General features: G+C 47.1%; 1 protein-coding gene across 1 annotated transcript in view; it reads left to right on the top strand.

Annotated features, from left to right (window-relative positions):
- PPFIA2 (PPFI scaffold protein A2) overlaps positions 1 to 19243 on the top strand; it is a 1928138-nt gene that overhangs the window by 444318 nt on the left and 1464577 nt on the right. The window lies entirely within an intron of this gene.

Below are 19243 nucleotides of genomic sequence, written 5' to 3'. Positions count from 1 at the left end.
ATGTGTGCATAGTTGAATCACAATTTAATTGGGTGCCTCTTCTTTGGCTGTTGGAAAATTAGTGGCGTTATGCCATGACATGGATCAATCAGCATAAGGCTGTGCTTGGATACACTTTAAGGTGCCTAATTTACTCTCATTCTTCTTTTTTTCTTTTTTTCACTTCTTTTTCGTTAAAATATACCACGTCACTTGTGGTGTATCTTCTATTTTCGATATTCATTGTGATGATCTCTATGATCACCTTGTGAGGAATCTCCCACATGGTGCGGGCACAATTTTATAACATAATGTATTACATATAATGCCACAAATGATTGTTGTATGCAATTTTGCATCCTTGAAAAAGTCCAGGAGGACGAAACACATGTTGGCTGCTGCCTTTGTGTTCATTGTTAAAATAAAAGAAAGACCTTGTGCACCATCATCTGTTCAAACTTCTATCAACGACTGTAAAGAAACTACTGTTGACTAAAGAGACTTTTTGTTTGGCTAAGAGTAACAGTATTGTGTGTAGGGATGAGTGCAAATTCCGTTCCGCTCGCGGAACCTGCAAAATGTCGGCATTTCCGCATTCCGCGCAGAACGCAGAAATGTCAAAACTTCCACAATACGCGGCAGAACGGAATTCGGGGGCATGATGAGGAATAATTAAACCTCACCAGGAAGTTAAACCGCACCAGGAAGCACTACAGATATAAATAAAGCAGGAGCCCGAATTGAAGCTCAAATTCTGTACCGCATTAATCAGCCTAAAAACCTTGTGAGCTCTGTCGAGGCTGGGCAGGTGTGCTTTCTCCCCATATCTACCATCGTAAATGCTGTGACCCAGAGGGAGCAGCATCCGGTCCAGGGGTAGGAAGCAGTGCTCTGCCTGGGGAGTAATAGTGCAGAGTCTTGCGGAACTGTGCAGGGTTTAGGGGAGAACACAGGACAGAGAACAGGGAAAGCAGGGTAGAGTGTTGGGGAGCCAGCACTGTGCCCAACTGGGCAGTAGCGGAGTGTCAAAGGGGTACAGGAGCAGGCAGCCCAGCAAAGGTACGGGGTCCAGGGAATGGAGACTACGGCAGGGTCTGGTGGAACAAATCGAGGTTGGTCATAGTGTCTGGTGTGAGAAGGGCAGTGTTTATACATAGGAAGAGGAACAGGTGAGGGGTAAACACAGTCTAGGTAGGCGGTGCGGTGCACGGTGGATCAAGGAACAGAACTTGCACCTTGTGCTGTGCACACGAGGATACAGGCACGGAGCGGGAGTGGGAACAAAGCAGCAGCAATCGCCAGCCACACCTGAACTGTGTACACTAGTGTGCCAGTGTCAGCCCAAGGACTCTGACGTCATTACTTCTGGGCACATCTGCTTTGCGGTACCGGTCTTATGCAGCACTCCGCTTCCATTGTAAGGGCTGCAAAGCCTGTTTCCATAAAGTAAAAAATTGTGCTCTCACGACAACAAATGGACGCTTCGCCAGGCTTTAAAATGGAAGCACTTCCCTTGATTTTGACAACAGACGATAGGAGCGTAGTTACCTATGGTGCAGAAGGTGCAGTGGTACCAGCCCCCAGAGTCCAGAAGGGCTTAGTGATCCCTGCTTGTAGCAGTGCCCAGAGAGCCCTTGCTGAGACACTGACTGATGGATATATAATGGAATTTTTGTAATAATAAACCTGCTTCCCCTTTTCAAAGGGTTACACCGTTTCCTAAAACATCATCCGCCTACGGTCACAAATTGGCAAAATGTAATCAGGGCTTTTCTCACTTTGCCTGGCACCAACATTCCTATTCTCTTAGTAGTATTTTCCCGTCTTGACTGGTGTTTCTCTCTGCTTCTAGGCGCCCCTGCTTATGCCCTTGATCCTTTTATGTCTTCTTTTCCATTTGCCCCCGCACTTCCTACATCACTCCCTCCCTTGCCATCCTTTTGTTTCCTCCACTTCCACTCTCATCTATTTCTTTCTCTGAGTGTTGTCCGTCTATGTATTCACGGTTCCCCTTGCTTCTTTTTTTGTCGTCAGCAACCACGCCCCTTCTCAGGACATCCTGGGACCGTAAGTATTTAGGATCACTTTGGACATCAAAGCAAATGTTGCTGGTTATTATACAAGACTATACACGTCCCGGGAGCAAACAAATTAGGCTACGATACAAAATATAGAGTGAGAAGCTGTGTATGTAAGCCGCATTTCATTGTGTTTATGTACGGGTGTGTCTCAGTCTGTGTATGTTTATGTTCCTGTGCATGCATGCGTACCTATCTGTGCTGATGTATGTCTGTGTGTGTGTATTTGTGTGTATCCATGTGTGTGTCCATGTGAGTGAGCATGTGTCTGTGTATCTTGTTGAGAGTTTGAGACCCTGCATTACGGGCGCAACAAGAAATCTCCGCATGCTCGAAGAGATTTCTTGCCGTTTTGTGGAATTTTGCGGAGGGCAACTCCGCAAATTCTGGCCACCTCTAATTGTGTGTGCTTCATGCATTGTTGAATTAACTATACTAGTTTGCATAGCTTTGCAGCTTAGTAGATTTATACCTAAGGTGGGCCATGAGCGCACCACTGAATAATCTGACAATCGGTAGGAATTCACCGCGGCGCTCTGCAAGAAAGAGAGCCACGCCCTTAGCGTTTTTGTTCAAACTGTTCGAGAAGTGGAAAAATGTGTCTCAAAACCCACTCGTTTTAAGACATGGGGTAAAGGTCTGTAACTTACTTTGTCCGCATAATCCCTAAGTCTTACTTCTACCAGTGTTGCCGCTCTGCTGAATGCTCGCGTGTTGGGAGATGCGAATCATTTAAGCGTCACTGCGCGCTGGTGCCGGGTGTGTCTTGCAGAGCGCCGCGGTGAATTCCTACCGATTGTCAGCTCATGGGGCACCACGCACTTGCCACAACAAGACCACATTTGGGTCACTAATTTTGACAATTTTTGCTTCCCAGGGGGCCAGCTCATGCCCTGAAGCATAAACTAACAGTGGAATTTTACTGTTAGTTTTTAGGAAGACAGGCTGACAATACTTAGCAACTGAGCTTATTTTCGTAGGGACCAGTAGAAGGTCCTGATGAGTAGGCAGTAGGGGACTGCCTACGAAACATGTAGACCAGGTTGTAGCGATCGGCTCAACCCCAAAACCCCCTTCTTAACGTCCCCAGCTAGAGAAGCTAATAAATTGTTTTTTTCTACTAGCCAGAGGATTTTTAATTTTTGTACTCACACACATTGTTAGGTCCCTACACTTTCACTGACACCTTGCACCATCACATAGTCCTGTCACCACTTCAGTGCTCCCGCGTAGTCGGTCAGGTCGTAGCACGCCCCGCCCCGTAGAGGGACGGGAAGACCCCAATGATGAAGCATGACACTACTGGATTTTTTTAGTGTGTGAGGGGTATTTTAAAAAGCACATAGCGCTCTCATCTTTATCACCCTAAGAGAGAGTACTTTCACTATATTTTCATCACTGTAAAACCAACAAATAAAATACATGTCCACACATTGATAGAATCTCTTTGTTCTAAAGTTTGCCCGCATTTCTATAGGTACCCACTTGAGTTATTTTAGTGCCGGAGAGATGTGATCACATTTCTTCATTCCAGTGACCATTCTGGCTGCCGCATAGAGAGTTGTTTACAGAGGGGCACCCTTGGGCCTCAGGACTGCTACTCTAGTCCCATTCACTAAGGGGTACTATAAGTAATTTTTTTAAGTTAGGGGACCAGACAGTCAAAGTGGCCAACTCTCTCTCCCCTTCGTAGACTAGAACAGTTTCAGTGTAAACCCTGATTTGCCCAGGGCACACTGTTGATCCCATCTGGAGATTTGCACACCAGTGCTAACTAGAGGTGGACTAGGGGCATTTTTGATAGCACAGGAAGAATCTCCACTCTGGTGTCCTACCTTCCTACAGGTGTGACACCAGGTCTTTAGGGGCATCAGTCTTTTTTACCCTTATACCCACCAGTGGGTGGAGAACACTTCGGAGGCCCACCCTCCTGAACAGGTTTTTGGGGGCCTTTAGAAGACTCTTGGGGTTTATATTTTGGGGGATGGATCACCCCCCTGTCCCATGAGGAAGTCTTTAACCCCTTTCATTTGGTCACACCCCAGTGGAGGCTTTGGTCAACCTAGTCTTGACCCAATGTTCTGCCTTCTTTCCCAATTCTTGGGTAGAAATTTGACCAAAGTCCACTAGATATTGATGCCACGTTTTATTTGTGCAGTTACTTCACATGTGTTCTTTAATAAACAGTTGATAAAGCCCAACATAGTCATGCACTTCACTTCCAGTTAACCAAAAACCTCTAGTGTTTTTACTGAGTAGTCTATGAAGTCAACCCAGGTTTGGCTTGGAGTTTTGTGAGCCCCCCTGAATCTAATCCTATACTCCTTTGTTGGGAGTCCAAAGCCTCATTCAGGGTGCCTTTCGTGAGGTTGTAGGACTCAGCATCTTCCCCACTAATGGTCGGTAGTCTGACCCTGCAGTTACCAGTGAACAGTTCTCAAAGTAATGCTCACCAAAGTGACTTTATCACTTTTGTATTGCACAGGCCCCCTCAAAGGCTATAAGCCATTTGATGATATTGTAACCTTCCTCCTATCAATCAATCAATCAGGGGTTTATATAGCGCCTTACTCACCCATGAGGGTCTCAAGGTGCTTTGGTGGGGGTGGGGGGGGCAGCTCTGAAATCAGTTGAAGAGCCAGGTCTTGAGGTCCCTCCGGGAACATGTGCAGAGTTGGGAAGCGTCTAATGTTCACCGGGAGATTGTTCCATGTCTTGGCTGCTATGCAGGAGAAGGCTCTTCCTCTGGTTTTGTTTCTGTGGATGCGGGGTACCTCTGCCAGGGCGTGGTCTGTGGAGCGGCAGTTTCTCTTGGGTGCGTGGAAGGAGACTCTCTCGTTGAGGTATTTGGGTCCGATGTTGTTGAGGGCTTTGTAGGCATGGTTGAGGAGTTTGAAGGTGACTCTCTTCTTCACGGGGAGCCTGTGGAGGTCGCGTAGGGGTTGGGTCATGTGCTCATGCCGTGTAGTCCTAAGGACGAGTCTGGCTGCAGCGTTCTGGATGCTTTGGAGTTTGTGTAGAAGAGTTCTGTTGATTCCGGCATAGAGGGTGTTGCCGTAGTCAAATCTACTGGTTATGAGTGCGTGGGTGACAGTCCTTCTGCAGTCTGGGGGATCAATTTGAAGGTCTTACGGAGTATGCGAAGGCAGTTGAAACAGGCGGAGGCAATGGCGTTGATCTGGCGATTCATGGAGAGGGAGGAGTCAAGGATGATGCCGAGGTTCCGGGTGTGGTGGGGGGGAGTGGGCTCCCGAGGGAGGGTGGACACCAGGTGTTGTCCCAGGCAGTGGGGCTGCGTCTGAGGATGGGGACCTCGGTCTTTTCTTAGTTGAGCTTCAGGCAGCTGTCCTTCATCCAAGCAGCCCCATTCTTCATTCTTTCCTGGAAGCAAAGTCTGGTGTCTCCGAGATTCTTAATCAGTGAGAGGATGAGCTGTGTGTTGTTGGCGTAGGATACGATGCTAAGCCCATGCTGTCTGACAATGGCGGCGAGGGGGACCATGTAGATGTTGAAGAGCATAAGGCTAAGAGATGATCCGTGGGCTACTCTGCAGTTGATATTGGTGGGTTCAGAGCAGAAGGGAGGGAGTCTGATCCTCTGAGTTCGGCCGGAGAGGAGGGATTGGATCCAGTCGAGGGCAGATCCTTGTATCCCTGCATTGTGAGTGTTGTGAGTGTGTGATGTGAAACAGTGTCGAAGGCCATGGAGAGGTCTAGACCGATAAGGGCCATCATGTGTCTCTGGTCCAGTAGCTTGGGGATGTCATCAGTGGCGGTGAGGAGAGCGGTGTTGGTGCTGTGGTTGCCGTGGAATCCAGACTGGGAGGCATCTAGGATGGAGTTGTCTTCGACGAAGGCGGCCAGCTGGGCGTTTACGAGTCTCTCGGTGACTTTGGCCGCAAAGGAGAGGAGAGAGATGGGCCTGTAGTTTTTCAGGTCTGTTGGGTCCGGCCGTTGGTTTCTTGAGGAGGGGTTTCACCTCCACCCGTTACCAATTGTCTTGCCAGATGCTGGATGTGAGAAAAGCGTTGATGGCGCGACCAAGTTCGGCGGCACTGTGGAATATGTGGGGTGGGCAGTGGTCCATAGGTCCTCCAGAGTGAGTTTTCTTCATGGTCATGGTGATGAGTTCGATTGTGGCGGGATCTCAAGGCGTGATGTTCGGCTTGTCAGTGGTGATGGGTGGGGGGGGTCTGGGGGCGGTTCGCTGAAATTGTCGTAGAGGTCCTTGATCTTCTGGTGGAAATAGGAGCTGAGCTTGTCGCTGAGTTCCTAGGAAGGTGTGATGTCCGTTGCTTCACAGGCGGGTTTTGCGAACTGCTGTATGACTGTGAACAGTTCTTTGGTGTCGTTCGCATTGGTCTGGACTTTGTCTTTCATGAAGGTCCGTTTGGTGTCTCATATGTGTTGGTGGTATTCCTTCAGGGCGTTCTTGTGGTTGTTCCATGCTTCTGCTGTCTTCTGGTTTTGCCAGGTGTTTTCTAGGCGTCTGCAGGTACGTCTGGCTTCTTGGAGTTCAGTGATGAACCAAGCGGCCTTCGGGGGGCATTGTTTGGCAGGGGGGTGTAGGGGTGCAAGCTTGTTTGCGCAGCAGGAGATCCAGCACTAAAATTGGGGGACATTCCCTTTTGGGATTTTAGGGTCATAAGATTTCTCTATTTTCCCATTTGGTTTACTGCCACCATTGATGCGAGGTAAGTCCATCTCTGCTCTCTCTTTTTCCAGAGCCAGGAGTCTGGACTCTAGATCTATTATTTTAGTCAACCTTCCTAGAAGGATGCACTCTTCATTAAGGCTTCTCTCAATGATTTCAACTGGACCCCACCCACCTGTGTGGGATGTAGGCGCTGTGAGTACTACCCTTGGAGTCAGAGACTCAGGGACCCTGTTCTCCCTATTTCATACTGGAGTTTGGGGGTTGTCCTCCACTTCACTAATATAATCTCCAGAATCAGAATCTTCCCCCTCAGAAGGGTGGGCCCTTGCATTCTCTGCCATGAGCTCCTTGAGCTTTATCTTGGAGGCACGGACCCCATGGAAATCTTTTTAAGTCCAGAGGGCTTAACTTGCTCATCTTTGAGTGGAGGTGGGGATTAAGTCGAGCTCCTCAACCCTGTCCTGTGTATGGGTCATTATTTCACTAACAGTGGGGTTCTTTTTACAAGAGGTCTAAAAAAGCCCTAAAATACTTTTACCCCTAACTACAGTAAGTTGTTATTTAAAAGAAAAGCTAAAGGCCCTAACAGACTTTTAACATTTTTGAAAGCTTTTAATTCATTTCATTTCATAAAGCTTTATTCGGAACATTTAAAAAACATGTCCATAAAAGCACAAATAATACAGACAATTCATACATTTCTTAGAGGCAAGCATAAATATACATATACATCAACTAGCAGAATACACATATTACAAAATATCCAGAGGGGGATGGAATAAATATTTAAAAAAGTACAGAAATTTTAATTTAAAAACACATACTTTTCCTGGCGCTAATCGCTTTATATAAAAAAGATGCAGTGAAAAAACAAATGTCCGCATGGTTCAGATTAAAAATCAATTTCATAGCCTCTGTTGTGCCTCTCACTCCAAATCTAATGAATAATGGCTTCAGGTAGAATTTCCTTAGCTCAGTGTACAAATCACAAGTTAACAAAAAGTGCTTAGTGCATTGTTTGGACTTATTGTCACATTTACAGGGACCAACAGGGCGCGATTTGATGTTAGGCCACGCGACCAGATGATGTACTATGCCCATCCTCATTCTGGTCAATACAAACTGGTGTGAGGATCTAGTCACCTGTGATAAATATGGTCTGAAACCTGTAAATTCATTCAAATTATTGTATAGTACACAAGTTGTTAATTTAGAGTCCTCTAAATGATGCCTTTCGTTACAGTTATTTAAAAATATAGTTTTCACATCGGATTTGGAGATTTCCGAAAGCCTGTAGGGGTCCATTAAAACATTGATACCAAATAAATTTTGTACACGGTCAATAATATAACCGATCCAGGGGATCTTCAAATGCTGGTCCAATAGGAGGCAGTCCTTGATAATTGCTCTGTTCAAAGTGGTACCTTCACTGAGCCAGATCGAGCGCCACAATAAAATGGGCCTTAACATGATCAAATCATTTAGGGCTTGGGTCCCTGTTTCATTGTAAACCAAGGAATTGGAAGTAGACCTGGGTAAGCATAGGAGCTTTTTCAGGAAGAGGTTCTCCTCTACCTGCAGGCTCTTAGCAGTTATCACCCCCCAGACTCCTGCCCCGTACAGGGCAGCCGAACGGCATTTAGATTTATAGATGTTTAACATATCTTTAATGCGTCTATTGCCCAGTTTCTTGGCAAACAGAAAGACCCCATTGGCGCTTCTGGTCATCTTAGTTCTGACCACCTTATGTTCAGTGGCCCAGCTCCCATTATGCGAGAAGGTAATTCCCAGATAGCAAAAATGTTCTACTTTTTTCACTGGTTCACCATCAATAACATAATGGGTTTTCCCGTTTCTTTTAACTTTCCCAGAGCTACATTCCATTACGTAAGTCTTAGCCTTATTAATCACCAGTTTCCTATTCTTAATAAAGGATACAAAGCAGTCCATTAAGCGTTGGAGACCCAATGGTGTCCTTGACAGTAACACTGCGTCGTCCGCATAGAGTAATACTGGTATGTTAAAATTATTAACTCTAGGGGCATCTGCAGCGACTGCCAGCAGGGCAGATTCAACTTCATTAATAAAAAGGGTAAAAAGCAGGGGCGCAAGAACGCACCCCTGTCTGATGCCCCTTCCTATCCCAAACTTAGTGGTACACTCTCCATTGGGTCCATAGCGAACACTGGTGCAAAGTTTTTCATACAAACGGGCTAAGAAGTAAATAATCCCCTCTGGAGCACCCATCTCCAGTAATTTGGCCCATAGTATTGCATGATCTACCAGATCAAAGGCACTACTAAGGTCGGCGAAACAGAGATAGAGCGACCCGTTTTTTGCCTTGGTATATTTACCCACCAATAGCTCTAGATTCAAACACTGTTCTATAGTACCACGTCCTTTTCTAAAACCAAACTGACAATTACTTAAAATTTCATTAGATTCAGCCCACTCTTCTAATCTTACAAGGAGGACCCTACTCATGATTTTGACAGATGAATCCAACAAGGATATAGGTCTATAGTTTTTTGCATCCCCACGATCTCCTTTTTTAAAAATAGGGATGATTATTGACTCTTCCCATGTAGACGGTATATTACCGCTAACAGCTGTGTTAAAGATTTTGGTGAGCAAAGGCCCCCATATATCTGGGGCGGTCTTGTACACGTCTATGGGAACGCCATCTGGCCCCTGGGCCTTGCCTCCTTTGCTAGCTCTAATACTAGCAATGGTTTCACTGATGATTATATCTAAGGCAATGACGGGCCACCTATCCCCATTGTTATCTTGTAAATTACAAGAATCAAAGATTTTAGAAAAATGTTGGATCCATGAGTCCATACTCACGTTAGAAGTGAGTTCAGGAACCCTATCATCTTTTAAAAATGGGCTGTTTACCGTGGACCAAAACAGGGTACAATTGTTCGTGTCTGCCGCTATGGTGAGGTTATCCCAAGCCTCTTGCTGTAATTCAGCTTTCCTACGTTTCAGGGTCGAATTAAATCCCTGTCTAAGTTGGGCCACCAAAGCTTTGTCCCTCGGTATGGCTGCAAGGGCCTCTTTGAGTTCTTTACGGGCATTGGTACAGGCATGATCAAACCAGCCTCTTGGACACCTTGCTTTGGACCCCGCCTTTTTAGTGAATTTTTTATTGATAATGGAGTTAATATTGTTGAAGTGGTCAATACTGTCGGACGAGGTGTCTACACATTCTAGGATTGCCGCTATATCTATCACACAGCTAGATATAATTAAATCTGAAGTTATGGCGGCTTTATCTCCTTTCCACCTCAATCTGTAACCATTCTGTCTATGGGGTTCAATGTTGTTAATAATACCATTTTCACAGACATGATTTTTTACCCAAAAGGTTAGTTCAGTGGTCAAACAGTTATGGTCACTCAGCATATTATCAATCACATTAGGCATTGGACATAACCGGGCAATGGTTGCTGACATACATATAAAATCAATAACGGTGTTAGCGCCCCTTCCTTTAAAAGTTGGAATATTACCACCCGAGTCATTTTTAGCATTATCCAAAATTTCCAAATCGTGATGAATCATAAAGTTATTCAAAGTTTCCCCATAAGAGTGGTGTGGGAAATGGGCTTCAGCTTCCCCCTGTCGGTTATATACACCACAAACTTTCTGGGTGGATAATGGGCATACAGATACATTAAAATCCCCCACAAAAATAAATTCAAATACATTATTAAAATTCCTCACGAAATTGTTCACCGCCGTATCTAGTTCATTAATCACCAAGTGTCTAGTGTTGTCAAAAACGTTATTGTAGAAATTTATCAATAGGATATTTCTGCCTGGTTCTTGTGTAAGCCATAGGATTTGTAAATGTGCACCCACGTTGACGAATCTTTTAACAAGAATAGGTAGTTTGACAGAAAATAGCACCAACAAACCCCCTTTAGCTCTGCCATGGGGTGAGGGTAGTGCTGGAAGCTCGTAAGACACATACCCATCAATACCATTAAATTTTTTACTCCATGTTTCCTGGAAACATAGGATGTCAAACAAATGCACAAAATCTATCCAGCCTAAGGCATCCTCCTTGGCCACAATTCCCGCAATATTCCAGCTAGCAATATGACAGGTTATATTCTCTCTTTCATTGCTAGCGTTTGGCAGTTCAACACTAGGGATGGACATGTTATGTTCAATATTAAAAGCTATAGAGTTTAAGGTGTCTCCCCCATTCAACGTACAGTTCAAACTTACATTACTTATTTCATTACTTAACAATACGGCCGCTTCATTAGAATTCCTAGGCTCTAAATCTCTATAGGGTTCAATCTCATGTCAATCATTCTGATCTAGGTGACTCAGAGACTGAAACCTGTTTTGAGTAGGTACCTGGTACACCATTCCATTATCAAACAGAGGGGGGTTACCAAATGGAACAAAAGGGTTAGGGGTATGCATTAAAGGGACATTCCCCCCAAACATAGGGTTCCCCATGTGTGGCGACGGAATGAATGGACCATGTTGTGGACCAAAGAAGAAGTTAGGCAACGATGGCCTGTTTACCAGATGAGGGTAGGTGGGATTGCTCAGAGCCTTTTCCTTACAATTAGATGGCAGTTGCCTGCCGAGGTGGTTATAAAAATACCCCAACGGCCTAGCAATTACTTCAGTCTCAGACTGTGTAATTGAAGGTGCTCTAAGCAGGACCGTAGCCACGTGTTGAGGGTGCTTGAAGTTAATAATCACGCAGTCCCCTCCACCTATTTTTTTGGTGTTACCTATCCAGTTTATTCTCCTAATGGAGATTATTTGGTCAGCGTAGCCGACTGGATAGCCACAATGACGGTTTAGCCAGGAAATGGTTTTATTTCTCAAAGAATCTGGTGTCTCATATTCGCTTGGGGACTGAGTGGGAATAGGGACATTAGTTAAAACCACCACGTAAGGTACACAGTCGGGTGGTAGATCAACAGGGCGTCTACAGATCCTAGTAGGCTCCCCCTTTAATCCTCCCATCGTAGCAGTTGGAATTGACACCGTAGGTGCTGATGTTTATGTAGGGACTTGCATGGGTGTAGGTGATTTAACACCCAATGGATTGCCTGTAACCCCTTGGATGGTTTGATTTGAGCAACTCCCTCCCTCCTGTGACAAGGTAGGTGGTGGTCTCTGTGATTTCGTCGGTTCTTTATTAGAGTGTTTCCTGGCCGAAGTGGAGCTGACACTGGTAGAGGCTTGTGACTGCTCCTTATCCCTGGTTGGAGCAGTAACAAGGCCAATTGACTGTTTAATGTCAGCTAAGGACTTTTCCAAATTGTCTGCGCGGTTACCCACCATACCCCTTAACCTGGTTACTTCCTCCTGGAGATCTCCTATCTTAGTTATCAGTGGCTCTATAACCATACTAAGTTTACTAAGAATTATACTTGTTAATGAGTCAATTAGATCAGGCTTCAGAGAAACATAATTATCAAGATTCATAGATACTAAATCATTGGTATGTTCCACTTGGGTCGTGTCCTTTTTTCTTCTAGAGATATGACTACTTCTCTTAGCGATTGGTTTTCTGCAGGCACGCATACATTTAGATGCCCTCCCAACTTGCTGAGGTGTCCCCTCGAGATTGTTACCTTGGTCTTCCTCCCCCATTATAGACTGGTCTAATATATTTTTACTTCAGCATTAACACTAGTGGTACTGTTGTTAGGTTCCACAGGTGCGACCATCTCGTGAACAGTGTTGTTAAGATTAACAGGGTTTACATGGTTGTTTACATCAGTAAGAGGATCGGCAATAATACTTTTTCCCAGTGACTTCCTCCTGTCACTGTTAATTTTAGATACCACTTTAAGTAAGTAGTTATCCGGTAATGTACTTTGGACTGACATTGCAGGGGTTTCAGTGGCAGTAATCCGTATAACTCAAGTTAAAATACGTGGGGTAACAATGACTTGTACAGGGTTTGTCCTTCAATAGTACTCACAGTTCGAGCCAAGGGGGCTGGCCCTGCCCGGCCTCTTCTGGCCCCTGACGGCCACAGACGGCCCCGCCCTTGTCCCGGGCTTCTCCCGCGCGACTCGCGGGGCGATAGGGGGTGTCAGCCTTTAATCGGCGCCTCCGGCGCTCACTGCGCGTCACGGGCGCGCTGGTTGCTGAGGGAATGCTGGGAGGTGTGGTCCGGTAACACGGGACGCCTCCTCGCCTCCCGCCGTGTGTCTCCTGCTGCTGCTTTTTCCGCCGTTCCCCTCACGGCAATGCCCGATGGCCAAGGCGTCAGGTAAGCCTGTTGTTCCCCCACTGGGCTCCCGGGGGGTCAGCCTTTAATCGGCGCCTCCGGCGCTCACTGCGCGTCACGGGCGCGCTGGTTGCTGAGGGAATGCTGGGAGGTGTGGTCCGGTAACACGGGACGCCTCCTCGCCTCCCGCCGTGTGTCTCCTGCTGCTGCTTTTTCCGCCGTTCCCCTCACGGCAATGCCCGATGGCCAAGGCGTCAGGTAAGCCTGTTGTTCCCCCACTGGGCTCCCGGGGGGTCAGCCTTTAATCGGCGCCTCCGGCGCTCACTGCGCGTCACGGGCGCGCTGGTTGCTGAGGGAATGCTGGGAGGTGTGGTCCGGTAACACGGGACGCCTCCTCGCCTCCCGCCGTGTGTCTCCTGCTGCTGCTTTTTCCGCCGTTCCCCTCACGGCAATGCCCGATGGCCAAGGCGTCAGGTAAGCCTGTTGTTCCCCCACTGGGCTCCCGGGGGGTCAGCCTTTAATCGGCGCCTCCGGCGCTCACTGCGCGTCACGGGCACGCTGGTTGCTGAGGGAATGCTGGGAGATGTGGTCCGGTAACACGGGACGCCTCCTCGCCTCCCGCCGTGTGTCTCCTGCTGCTGCTTTTTCCGCCGTTCCCCTCACGGCAATGCCCGATGGCCAAGGCGTCAGGTAAGCCTGTTGTTCCCCCACTGGGCTCCCGGGGGGTCAGCCTTTAATCGGCGCCTCCGGCGCTCACTGCGCGTCACGGGCGCGCTGGTTGCTGAGGGAATGCTGGGAGGTGTGGTCCGGTAACACGGGACGCCTCCTCGCCTCCCGCCGTGTGTCTCCTGCTGCTGCTTTTTCCGCCGTTCCCCTCACGGCAATGCCCGATGGCCAAGGCGTCAGGTAAGCCTGTTGTTCCCCCACTGGGCTCCCGGGGGGTCAGCCTTTAATCGGCGCCTCCGGCGCTCACTGCGCGTCACGGGCGCGCTGGTTGCTGAGGGAATGCTGGGAGGTGTGGTCCGGTAACACGGGACGCCTCCTCGCCTCCCGCCGTGTGTCTCCTGCTGCTGCTTTTTCCGCCGTTCCCCTCACGGCAATGCCCGATGGCCAAGGCGTCAGGTAAGCCTGTTATTCAAAAATCAAAATCTAAAGACAATTTTGGAGTTTTTGTCATGTGATCAGGTGCTTTGTCATGTGATCAGGTGTTGGTGTTGGCAAAGTCCTATACTCCACCGCTGATCCACCAATAAAGGAAGCCAGCATGATATCAACTATACCAAAAAAATGGAATAGTGTGCACAGAGTACAGTGAGTTCCCAAAAGTATGGCAGAGGTTAAAGTAAATAATACCTTACTGTTAGATCTGGGGATCTCTAGCTGGCAATGGTAGTCACCTTTTCCCAAATAGGGACCCTTACTTCGAAGTCAGGATAAGGGAATTACACTCCTTAATAACCCCTTGGTAGCTTGGCATGAGCAGACAGGCTTATCTCAGAGGCAGTGTTTCAAGCATTTGTGAATATACACAGTAATACAATGAAAACACTACAGATGGAAAAAACACAGGTTTTATAAAAATAAGTATTCTTTATATAGACTTAACACAAGACCACAAACGACAAAAATCCACAATACTACACTTAAGATTGCTTTAACCACATCGCTGCTGTGGTTATTTTTCCCCTGTGCTGGAAATTAAGATTCTTCTATATTCATGACGAGCTCAGCTCGTCATCAGCACAGCTCAACTGTGCCTCATGACGAGCTGCGCTCGTCATGAGCATGGAAGGGGTTAAAGATGATAAAAGTTACTTAGTTCAAGTTGATGATAAATGATGCAAAGATCTCAACAAAGTACCTGGATGCGTAATGCAAAGTAAACAAAAGGCTTGTAAGAGGGGAGATGCGTCCGTTCCGTGATCCGGGGAAATGATGCCGTCGTGCCTCAATGCTTGCGGAGAGTAGAGGATGCGTCGTAATCCTTACCGGTGCGGAGGTGATGCGTAGATTCTCGGCCTGCGGGCCCGTTGCCGTGCGCAAGATGGTGCCTTGATGTGATACGATGATCTGGTTGGAATGTGAGAAGATGGCGCCCTTGATGTGACGATGCTGCGATGATTATGTGTAGGCGCCCTGGCAGCCTTGTGACGACTCTGTTCTTTGGAGCCGCAAAAGGCCCTGCAACACGCTTTTGCGGGGATGCGATGGCGACTCTCTCAATGGCGTCACTCTTCTCCGGTGATGCAACAGTAGACAGCTTCGATGAACACATGTTTTCAGGGAGATGCAGCGAAGGCTCGCGTCTCCGGCGATGTGATGATTTCAGCTGTAGCGGCGACATGCTTCCTCTCGATGGGTCGCGCTTCTAGCTCCCAGCGACACGCAAATATCTGTAGATAGAATTCCCAGCAAGGAAATTCACAGGGGGAACTGGAGATGAAGTCTTTTGTCCCTGAGACTTCAGCAGGAGGCAAGCACAGTTAAAGCCCTTGAAGAATATTCTGTAGATGATGAAAGTCCTTAAAAAGTTCCTTCTCCTTTCCTTGGCAATGAAGCAACCACTGCAGGCCAACCCTGCAAACAGCACACTGGCAGAGGGGCAGTCAAACTCCTGCAGCTTCCTTGGTTCTTCTCCTTGGCAAAAGGTTTCTTGTTCCAGAAATTCTCTAATTTCTTGGGATCAGGGTCCCAATGATTATACCCCAAAATACTTTGTTCTCTAAAGGCAGAGGGGCCTCTGCCTAGTCCAAACCAGTTCCTGTGCACTTTGTTTACATGACTCTCTTCTTCCTTTCACTGTGCTGAGACGAGACAACAGCCACCCCACAGGAGGTGGAGCCAGCACAGGGGAGGGAAGGCACAGCTCTGGAGCACTTTGTTGACAAGATTCCTTCTCTCCTTTCACAGTGCAGGGCAGAGACATCAGACAAGCCACAGGAGGTGGAGCCAGCATTGTAGAGGCAAGGCCCAGCCCTATTCAGGTCCCAGGAGCAAGTCCTCCCTCCCATCTAGATGCAGCTCTCTCTATTCACCACTGGGCTGCCCCAGCCTGTCTCCTGGAATCCCCTGGCCCTGTCACTCACAAACCCAGACAAGGAATACACAACCTAGCAGAGGCAGGCCGGGACAGTTAGGCAAGAAAATACCTACTTTCTAAAAGTGGTATTTTCAAACACAGAATATTAAAACCAACTTTACTAAAAGATGTATTTTATCATTCTGAGTTCAGGCATATTAAATTCAAATTTCTACCATGTTCCCGGGGACAGTTAGGATTATAAGAATCTAGTAATCTAACTGCCCATTCTAGCCTATGGAGAACAGGTGGCCTTGCAATAGTGAAAAACGAAAATGGCTGTAGTTCACTATTAGGACATGCTACACATATCAGAGCATGTCCTACCTTATATTTACAAAGCACCCTACCCATGGGCCTACAATAGGGGTGTCTAATAGGAAGCAAAGGGAATGTTTAGGGACTGACAAGTGGGTGCACTTGCCAAGTCGACATGGCAGTACTAGACTGCACACAGGCCTTGAAATGGCAGGCCTGAGACAGTTTACAAGCTGCTTCTGTGGGTGGCACAAAAAGTGCTGCAAGCCCACCAGAAGCACTTGATTTACAAGCCCCGGGCACACATGGTGCAATGTACTAGGGACTGAAAGGTAAATCAAATAACCCAATCATAGAATCACCAATTAGTACATTAATTTAATATAGGGAGCACTTGCACTGTGGCACTGAATAGCAGTGGCACAGTGCCCAAAGCATATAACCAGCAAAAACATATCAATTTAGTGGTAGCTGGGCTGAGCAGTTAGGCTTATCAGAGAACAGTGTGAATGCATTTGTTGTACACAGTCATGCGAGACAGGAACGCACACTTAAAGACAAACTCCAGACCAATGTTTTGCAAAAATATTACTTTAGTTCCGTTTTATTTTAGGAGCTACGTTGAACTCAGTTACAGGTAGGCAATACTTTCAAAAAGGCAGTAGGAATATTTTTAAGTCATGAAAGTACTTTGGTATTGTTAATTCGAAACAGTAACTTTAGTACCGGCACAAGATAGACAGTTGGAGGTAATCAATAGAATGCAATACAATACTAAGGAAGAAAAACGGTGTTAAGCATCAGCTGGTAAGTACAAGATTTACGTTGCCAGTCTTCGGGGGTTAGTCCGACCCTGGGCATGGATCAGTTTGAGCTAGGCACTGCACCATCAGCGGCACTTAGGTGCATGGTGCAGAGTTCGGTATCTACACAGTGGCAGTCGATACCAGCAATGGTTTTCCACTCTTGTGATCAGGGGAGAGCAAAGGGTGTTTAATCAGTAGGCTGGGACCGTCATGGTCGACATCAGCGAGTCACTGCAGGTCGAAGGAAGGCACCAATGTCCCAGCAATCATTGTTGTAGGGATGGAGATGTGCAGGGGATAAAGGAGTGCTGCTGAGGTTGGGCAGTGTCGGAAAGGCCAAGATCAAGCAGGCGGGGCAGGAGGATTCCTACAGGGCCACTTGGAGGAGGATACAGGCTCTCCGGAATGGAGCTGTGAACAGCTTGGGCTGTTGAGTCGAGAGGATCCCTCTAGGTCGTGGAGGCCGTCCAGCTGCAGTGCTTTCTTCTGGCAGGGCAGAGATGTGTCAACACAAGTGTCACTCCTCTGCGGTCTTGTGGTTCCCTTTGCAATAGTGAGTCAGGCTGACACAAGTGTCTATCCTCAACTAGTGCCATCTTTGTATCGGCTAACGCCAGGTACTAGGACCTTTAGCCCAAAGGGAGGTTCTTAGATATTGGTTGAAGGCTGGAAGGTCTCCAGGGTTTCTTGGATGCCTGGTAGGGTTTCTGTAAGGACAGCAGGTCCAGCTGTCAAACCGGCTACAGGTGGTGGAGTTCTTGCTGGTTTCTGTCTGCAGCAGTTCATTTCCTGGTCCGGCAGCGGTCTTCTTCTGTCTTCTTCTTTTTGTCCATCGAATCTGAGGAACAAGGTCCAGGTGAGCCCTTAAATACTAAATTTAAGGGTGTTACTGATGTCGCGGTCAGTAGTCAATGGCTACTGTCCCCTTCGGGGAGAGGGGCACATTCCTAATCCTAATGGGCCTAATTATCCAATTCAATATGGAGAATCTCTAAAAGCAATGTTCACCTCCGCTCTAGGAGACCCTAGGGTTGTGCCAGGCTGAGGTGGACACTCCTACTCTGCTTACTAATTTTCCTGCTCATCCTACAGCCAAAAGTGGGGCCTGGACAGGGGTGTGGGCATCTCCACTAGTTGGAGCGGCCCAAATCAGCACATCACAAATTGAGAGCTTTTGAGGCTTGCCGCCAAGTGTTGCTGTTCCTGCCAGTAGGAGGTGTGAAGTACTTTCACCCAGAGCAGGCTTTGTTCCTGACCTTCAAGAGCACAAAGGCATTCCCCCATTGAGCTCAGAAACCTGTCTGAAGGTGGCTCGCTGACAGGGACCAGTCAGTCAATACACTAGAAGTTGGTTGTTTTTCAGGGAGCATCTCTAAGATGTGCTCTGTGTTCATTTCATAATAATTCCAACACTGGCATCAGTGTGGGCTTATTGTGTTGAGAGGTTTGGTACTGAAAGGAACTCTTGGTACCAGGGGTTCCTTTTACAGGTGGCCCAGAGGTGTGCTAATTGTGGAGACAAAAGTTACAGTTTTGGGAGAGAACGCTGTTGCTGAGGCCTGTCTAGCAGGGTCCCAGCACACACTTGGTCAAGCTCGCAACCATGCAAAAAGGGTCACTTTTTTTACACATCCCCATATTGGCGCAATGTATCCACTCACCAAGAAGCACTGCATTCTCTTTTGCACTGTCAGTATTTCAACAGCTGTGTACTTCATCTCTCACTTACATATAGAAAAACAGTTACAATTAGCACACGTGAAACCTGCAATGTGTGATCTGTAGGGAGGCAAAGAACTGGAGCAGTTTTTTATGTGAACACCTCTATGACCCGTTAACAGGCACTGCGAGAAAATCTCACTGCCTTCAGCCTAATCTCCAGGGCTCTCAATTGTGTCCCATTATAAACACCCACCTACAACCAAAAATTACACAAACACAAGAGGAGACTCTGGTCATAGCATGCACTATACAAGAGTAATATGCTCCATGAACAAAAACCGGAAAAAGTGAGCACTCTGAGAGAGTGCAAGGAGAAGTAAAACACATGCAATGTAAACGGGAATGACGTTGCTGAAAAGGATTACCTATGCAGTTTATAAACTAATTTTTCATAGATAGCTCATTTTATTGCCTGCAAAGTTAAATACATCAATATCTGGCCTTA

Source organism: Lissotriton vulgaris, chromosome 1_1 (genome assembly GCF_964263255.1).
Source record: "Lissotriton vulgaris chromosome 1_1, aLisVul1.2, whole genome shotgun sequence".
Lineage (NCBI taxonomy): Eukaryota > Metazoa > Chordata > Amphibia > Caudata > Salamandridae > Lissotriton > Lissotriton vulgaris.
Note: the sequence above shows the minus strand (reverse complement) of the source record. Positions and strands in the feature narration are given on the sequence as shown.